The 7519-nt window shown below is 45.9% G+C and overlaps 1 non-coding gene across 1 annotated transcript; it reads left to right on the top strand.

The window, feature by feature from the left end:
* Window positions 1-5506: 5506 nt before the first annotated feature.
* Window positions 5507-5601, top strand: trnai-uau (transfer RNA isoleucine (anticodon UAU)). The gene is made up of 2 exons: window positions 5507-5544; window positions 5566-5601. It is a non-coding gene; the product is annotated as a tRNA-Ile (tRNA).
* Window positions 5602-7519: the final 1918 nt, after the last annotated feature.

The raw sequence follows: 7519 nt of genomic DNA, 5'->3' as shown, positions 1-7519 counted from the left end.
TCAATTCGATTAACAGAATGTCTTGCGGAGCTTGAGGGAGAAACTGGACCACCCGGAGAATGCCCACGCAGTTACATGGAGAACATGGAGACTCTGCACAGACAGTGACCCAAGATGAGTCTGGAACCTGTAACAATAAGCTGGGAATAGAACCTGTGACCTTGACACAGTGAAACAATAGTGCTAACCACTGTGCTACCGTGCCATCCATAATAGTCTCAACCTGTACAGATATTGAACTGGTGCTGCTGGCATCGCTCCCAATCACAAGGCACCCATCCAACCAACTGAGCGAACCAACGTCCTGTATAAAAATATCTGCTCCAGGTGAGGGTCGAATTCACAACCTCAGCAAAGCTTGCTGTTTGCACTGCTGCATAAGTACCGCGCGCTAACCGATTGCGCCACTGGAGCACATTACACCAAAAATCCTATCATTTTTACTTTCGGCGATTTTTTTCCCCTCTGTGTTTGTTCATTTGTGCCGTGTGTGTAACTGGTGAGAGTGGGTTGTGGGGCCTGGGGGCAAGGCTAGGAATTTGATCATAGTTGACGAGTTGCATTTGCTGCATATTTAATCATAGTTATTGTTACGAATAAAGATAATAGTGTTTAACCTTAGAAACCTGGTGACATGCAGTTAGTGGGCAGCCAAAAATCTTAATCTTTATTGTCACAAGTAGGCTTACACTGAAATATAGTTATTCTGAAAAGCCCCGAGTTGCCACATTTGGGTGCCTGTTCGGGTACACGGCTGGATAATATGAATGTCCACTTCAACTAATGGGACATCTTTCGGGTCTCGTGCGAGGAACCGGAGCACCCGTAGAAAACCCACACAGACACGGAAGAACATGCAGAGGTAACACAGACAGTGACCTCACCTGAGTGTAGAACCTGTGACCTTGGCACTGTGAAGAAACAGTGCTAAGCGCTGTGCTACTGTGTCAACCATAATAATCTCAACCGGTAGAGGAATTTAACTGGTGCTGCTGGCGTCGCTCCAGATCACATTAAAGTCATCCAGCGAACTGAAGAAACCAAATTCCTACATAAAGATGACTGCTCCACATAAAGATAGAACTCACATCCTCAGCATAGCTCACTGTGTACACTGCTGCATAAGTACCATGCGTTAACCGATTGCACCACTGGTGCATATTACACTCAAAGCCCAATCATCTTTAATTTTGTCATTTTTTTGACATCCCTCTTTTACATTCTGTGGTGATGTACATCAATGTGAATACATGTAGGCTAGCTAGACACTAGAGGGAGCACCAGAAACATCACACACACACACTCAACCAATAGATCAGTTAGTTAGGACATGACCAATGGCCATTCATGATACACACAGAGGTGACACCACCACAGGAGGGCATTACACCAATCCACATATAAAGAACACCACACACATGATCTGCCTCTTTCCAGTGGAGACAGTCAGTGAGTAGAGACACAGAGTTGATTCAATATTACACTCACCACGTGGATTGCAGCAACTGGGTAGTCAGTCTGGGTAGCTATAGTAGGATTAGCAGTAGTGTCGAACCCGAGTAATAGAAGTGTAAGTAGTTTAATAAATGTGTTGAAGTTATGTCCACGTCTGAACCTTCCTTTTTCAAGTGCAGCACAAGGAAGCCGCTTATGTTACACCTACAACATAACAAATCACACTCTGTATTTGTTTGTTTGTGCCGTGTGTGCCAATGGTGCGGGCGAGTTGAGGGGCATGGGGGCAGGGGGAAAGGAATTTGATCATAGTTAACGAGTTGCATTTGCTGCATTATAGTTATGGTTATTAAAACATAGAACATAGAAAAATACAGCACAGAACAGACCCTTCGGCCCATGATGTTGTGCCGAACATTTGTCCTAGATTAATCATAGATTATCATTGAATTTACATAGCAGAAGGAGGCCATTCGGCCCATCGCGTCTGCACCGGCTCTTGGAAAGAGCACCCTACCCAAGGTCAAGACCTCCACCCTATCCCCATAACACAGTAACCCCACCCAACACTAAGGGCAATTTTGGACACTAAGGTCAATTTATCATGGCCAATCCACTCTCCCTGCACATCTTTGGACTGTGGGAGGAAACCGGAGCACCCGGAGGAAACCCACGCACACACGGGGAGAATGTGCAGACTCCGCACAGACAGTGACCCAAGCTGGAATTGAACCTGGGACCCTGGAGCTGTGAAGCAATTGTGCTATCCACAATGCTACCGTGCTACCCTTAAGAGCAAATTAATCTACACTAAATCATTCTACCGTAATCCATGTACCTATCCAATTGCTGCTTGAAGGTCCCTAATGTTTCCGACTCAACTACTTCCACAGGCAGTGCATTCCATGCCCCCACTACTCTCTGGTAAAGAACCTACCTCTGACATTCCCCCCTATATCTTCTACCATTCACCTTAAATTTATGTCCCCTTGGAATGGTTTGTTCCACCCGGTGAAAAAGTCTCTGACTGTCTACTCTATCTATTCCGCTGATCATCTCTGTCAAGTCGCCCCTCATCCTTCTCTGTTCTAATGAGAAAAGTCCTAGCACCCTCAACCTTTCCTCATAAGACCTACTCTCCATTCCAGGCAACATCCTGGTAAATCTCCCTTGCACCTTTTACAAAGCTTCCACATCCTTCCGAAAATGAGGCAACCAGAACTGTACACAGTACTCCAAATGTGGCCTTAGCAAGGTTTTGTACAGCTGCATCATCACCTCACTGCTCTTAAATTCAATCCCTCTGTTAATGAACGCTAGCACACCATAGGCCTTCTTCACAGCTCTATCATGGCAACTTTCAAAGATGTATGAAGATAGTTCCCAAGATCTCCCTGCTCCTCCACATTGCCAAGAACTCTACCGTTAACCCTGTATTCCGCATTCATATTTGTCCTTCCAAAATGGACAACCTGACAATTTTCAAGGTTAAACTCCATCTGCCACTTCTCAGCCCAGCTCTGCATCCTATCTATGTCTCTTTGCAGCCGACAACAGCCCTCTTCACTATCCACAACTCCACCAATCTTCGCATCGCCTGCAAATTTACTGACCCACCCTTCAACTCCCTCATCCAAGTCATTAATGAAAATCACAAACAGCAGAGGACCCAGAACTGATCCCTGCGGTACGCCACTGGTAACTGGGATCCAGGCTGAATATTTGCCATCCACCACCACTCTCTGACTTCTATCGGTTAGCCAGTTTGTTATCCAACTGGCCAAATTTCCCACTATCCCAAGCCTCCTCATTTTCTGCATTAATAAAGACAATTGTATTTAAACTTAGAAAAATGGTGACATGCAGTTCTTGGGCAGTCAATAATAATAAAAATCTTTATTGTCACAAGTCGGCTTACATTAATGGCTGGAGAGTTCAGAATGTCCATTTCAATGAACGGGACATCTTTCAAGTCTTGTGGGATGAAGCGGAGCACCCGGAGAAAACCCACGCAGAAATGTGGAGAACATGCAGACTCTGTGCAGACAGTGACCCAAGCTGGGAATGCTATCTGTGACCATGACACAATGAAACAACGAATCCACCCGCTGTGCTACCATGCTTCCCATAATAGTCTCAACCGGTACAGAAATTGAACTGGTGCTGCTGGCATTCCTCCAGATCACAAGATAATTATGTGTAAACATAGAAACCTAGTGACATGACGTTATTGGGCAGTCACAAATATTAATACTTTTTGTCACAATTCGGCTTAAATTAACACTGTAATAAAGTTATTGTGGAAAGTCCTGAGTTGCAACATTCCATCACCAGTTCGTGTACATGGCTGAATAATTCAGAATGTCCACTTCAACTAACTTTCGGGTGTCGTGAGAGGAACTGGAGCACCCGGAGAAAACCCACGCAGAAACGGGAGAATGTTCAGAGGCCACACAGACAGTGACCCAAGATGAGAATAGAACCTGTGACCTTTACACTGTAAAACAACAGTGCTAATCACTGTGCTACCATGCCACCCATACTAATCTCAACCGGTACAGAAAGTGAACTGTTGCTGGCATTGCTCCAGATCACAAGGCTGCCTTCCAGCCAACTGAGCAAACCAGCTTCCTGTATGAAAACATCTGCTCCAGGTGAGGGTCGAACACACAATTTTGGCATAGCTCGCTGTTTGCATTGTTGTATAAGTACCGCACGCTCACCAATTACGCCACAGGAGCACATTACACCAAAAGTCTATCATTTTTGCTTTCATCGTTATTTGAGACCCCTCTTTTCCCCTCGGTGTTTGTTTGTTTGTGCCGTGTGTGAATGGTGCGGGCGAGTAGAAGGGCATGGGATAATTGTGTTTAAACTTTGAAGCCTGGTGAAATGCAGTTATTGAGCAGTCAATAAAATTAATCCTTATTGTCACAAATAGGCTTACATTAACACTCTAATAAAGTTATTGTGGAAAGCCCCGAGTTGCCACATTCCCGTACCTGGTTTGGGTACATGGCTGGATAATACAGAATGTCCACTTCAACTAACTGGATATCTTTCTGGTCTCGTGAGAGGAACCGGAGCGCCCGGAGAAAATGAACGCAGACACGGGAGAACGTGCAGAGGCCACACAGACAGTGATCCAAGCTGAGCACAGAACCAGTGACCTTGGCACTGTGAAGAAACTGTGCTATGGTGCCGCCCATCATAATCTCAACCGATACAGTAATTGAACTGTGCTGCTTGCATCGCTCCAAATCACAAGGCACCCATCCAGCCAACTGAGCAAACCAACTTCCTATATAAAAACACCTGCTCCAGGTCGAGCTCACAACCTCGGCATATCTCGCTGTTTGCACAGCTGTATAACTACCGCGCGCTAACCGATTGCACCACTGGAGCACATTATAACAAATGTTGAAGCATTTTTACTTCCATCGTTTTTTTGACACCCCTCTTTTCCCCTCTGTGTTTGTTTGTTTGTGCCATGTGTGTAATTGGTGCGGGCGAGTTGAGGGGCCTGGCGGCGGGGGTGGGAATTTGATCAAAGTTAATGAGTTACATTTGCTGCATATTTAATTATAGTTATTGGTATTAATAAAGATTATTGTGGTTAAACTTAGAAACCTGGTGACATGCAGTTATTGGGCAGTCAATAATATTAATCTTTATTGTCACAATTAGGCTTACATTAACACTGTAATAAAGCTATCGTGGCAAGCCCCGAGTTGCCACATTCCGGTACCAGTTCGGTACACAACAGGATAATACAGAATGTCCTCTTCGGGTAACACTGTTGCTTCATAGTGCCAAGGCACAGGTCCAATTCCCAGCTTGGGTCACTGTCTGCGCAGAGTCTGCACGTTCTCCACATTTCTACGTGGGTTTTCTTTCGGGTCTCGTGAGAGGAACTGGAGCACCCGGAGAAAACGAACACAGACACGGGACAACGTGCTGGGGCCACACAGACAGTGAGCAAGCACCGAGGGGAAAAGAGGGGTGTCAAAAAACAATGAAAGTAAAAATGGTAGGACTTTTGATGTAGTGTGCTCCTGTGGCGTAATTGGTGAGCGTGCGGTACTTATACATCAGTGCAAACAGCGAGCAATGCCGAGACTGTGAGTTCAACCCTCACCTGGAGCAGATGTTTTCATATAGGAAGTTGGTTTGCTTCGTTGGCTGCAAGGGTGCCTTGTGATCTGGAGCGATGCCAGCAGCACCAGTTCAATGCCTGTACCGGTTGAGATTATTATGGGCGGCACAGTAGCACAGTGGTTAGCACTGTTTCTTTACAGTGCCAAGGTGACAGGTTCTGTGCTCAGCTTGGTAACTGTCTGTGTGGCCTCTGCACGTTCTCCCGTGTCTGCGTTCGTTTTCTCCGGGTGCACCGGTCCCTCTCACGAGAACCGAAAGACTTAGCCGAGAGGACATTCAGTTCAATTGCTGTACCTGTTGAGATTATTGTGGTTGACATGGTAGCACAGTGGTCAGCAATGTTGCTTCATAGTGCCAAGGCACAGGTTCTATTCCCAGCTTGGGTCACTGTCTGCGCAGAGTCTGCACGTTCGCCACATTTCTGCGTGGGTTTTCTCCGGGTGCTCTGGTTGCTCCCAGAAGTCCCGAAAGTTGTGCTGTTAGGTAATTTCGACATTCTGAATTCTCCCTCCGTGTTCCCCAACAGGATCTGGAATGTGGCAACGAGGGGCTTTTCACAGTAACTTCATTGCACTCTTAATGTAAGCCTATGTGTGACAATAAAGATTAATGTTATTTTTGACTGCCCAATAACTGCCCAGGTCTATAAGTTTGAAGACAATTATCCTTATTAATAATAACTACAATTAAAAATGCAGCAAATGCAATTTGTTATGTATTAACAGATTCCTTCCCCCCAACCTCCTCCCCATCAACGCGCCCGCACATTTTACAGACACAATTGAAACACACACACTCAGAGTGGAAAAGAGGGGTGTCAAAGAAAACAACGAAAGTAAAATGATAGAAGTCTTGATATCATGTGCTGCAGTGGCACAATCAGTTAGTGCGTGGTAGAACATAGAACATAGAACAGTACAGCACAGAACAGGCCCTTCAGCCCTCAATGTTGTGCCGAATCTTGTCCGAAACCAAGATCAAGCTATCCCATTCCCTGTCATTCTGGTATGCTCCATGTGCCTATCCAATAACCGCTTGAAAGTTCCTCAAGTGTCCAACTCCACTAACACAGCAGGCAGTCCATTCCACACCCTAACCACTCTCTGAGTAAAGAACCCACCTCGGACATCCCTCCTATATCTCCCACCCTGAACCTTATAGTTGTGTCCCAGTGTAACAGCTACATCCACCCGAGGAAATAGTCTCTGAACGTCCACTCTATCTATCCCCCTCATCATCACATAAACCTCTGTTAAGTCGCCCCTCATCCTCCGCTGATCCAAAGAGAAAAGCCCCAGCGCCCTTAACCTTTCCTCATTAGACCTATCCTCCAAACCAGGCAGCATCCTGGTAAATCTCCTTTGCACCCTTTCCAATGCTTACACATCTTTCCTATGGTGAGGTGACCAGAACTGCACACAATACTCCAAATGTGGTCTCACCAGGGTCCTGTACAATTGCAGCATAACCCCACGGCTCTTAAACGCAAGCCCCCTGTTAATAAATGCTAACACACTCTCGGCCTTCTTCACAGCTTTATCCACTTGAGTGGCAACCTTCAGAGATCTGTGGACATGAACCCCAAGATCTCTGTCCCTCCACATTCCTCAGAACCCTGCCGTTGACCCTGTAATCCGCATTCAAACTTTTCCTACCAAAATGAATCACCTCGCACTTATCAGGGTTAAACACCATCTGTCATTTTTTGGCCCAGCTCTGCAACCTATCAATGTCTCTTTGCAGCTTACAACAGCTCTCCACCTCATCCTCTACTCCACCAATCTTGGTGTCATCAGTAAATTTACTGACCCACCCTTCATCCCCCTCCTCCAAGTCATTGATAAAAATCACAAATAGCAGAGGACCCAGCACTGATCCCTGTGGTATACCGCTGGTAACTGGTCTC

This window comes from Scyliorhinus torazame, chromosome 5 (genome assembly GCF_047496885.1).
Source record: "Scyliorhinus torazame isolate Kashiwa2021f chromosome 5, sScyTor2.1, whole genome shotgun sequence".
NCBI lineage: Eukaryota > Metazoa > Chordata > Chondrichthyes > Carcharhiniformes > Scyliorhinidae > Scyliorhinus > Scyliorhinus torazame.
The sequence above is the reverse complement of the archived record's forward strand: the minus strand, read 5'-3'. Positions and strand labels throughout refer to the sequence as shown.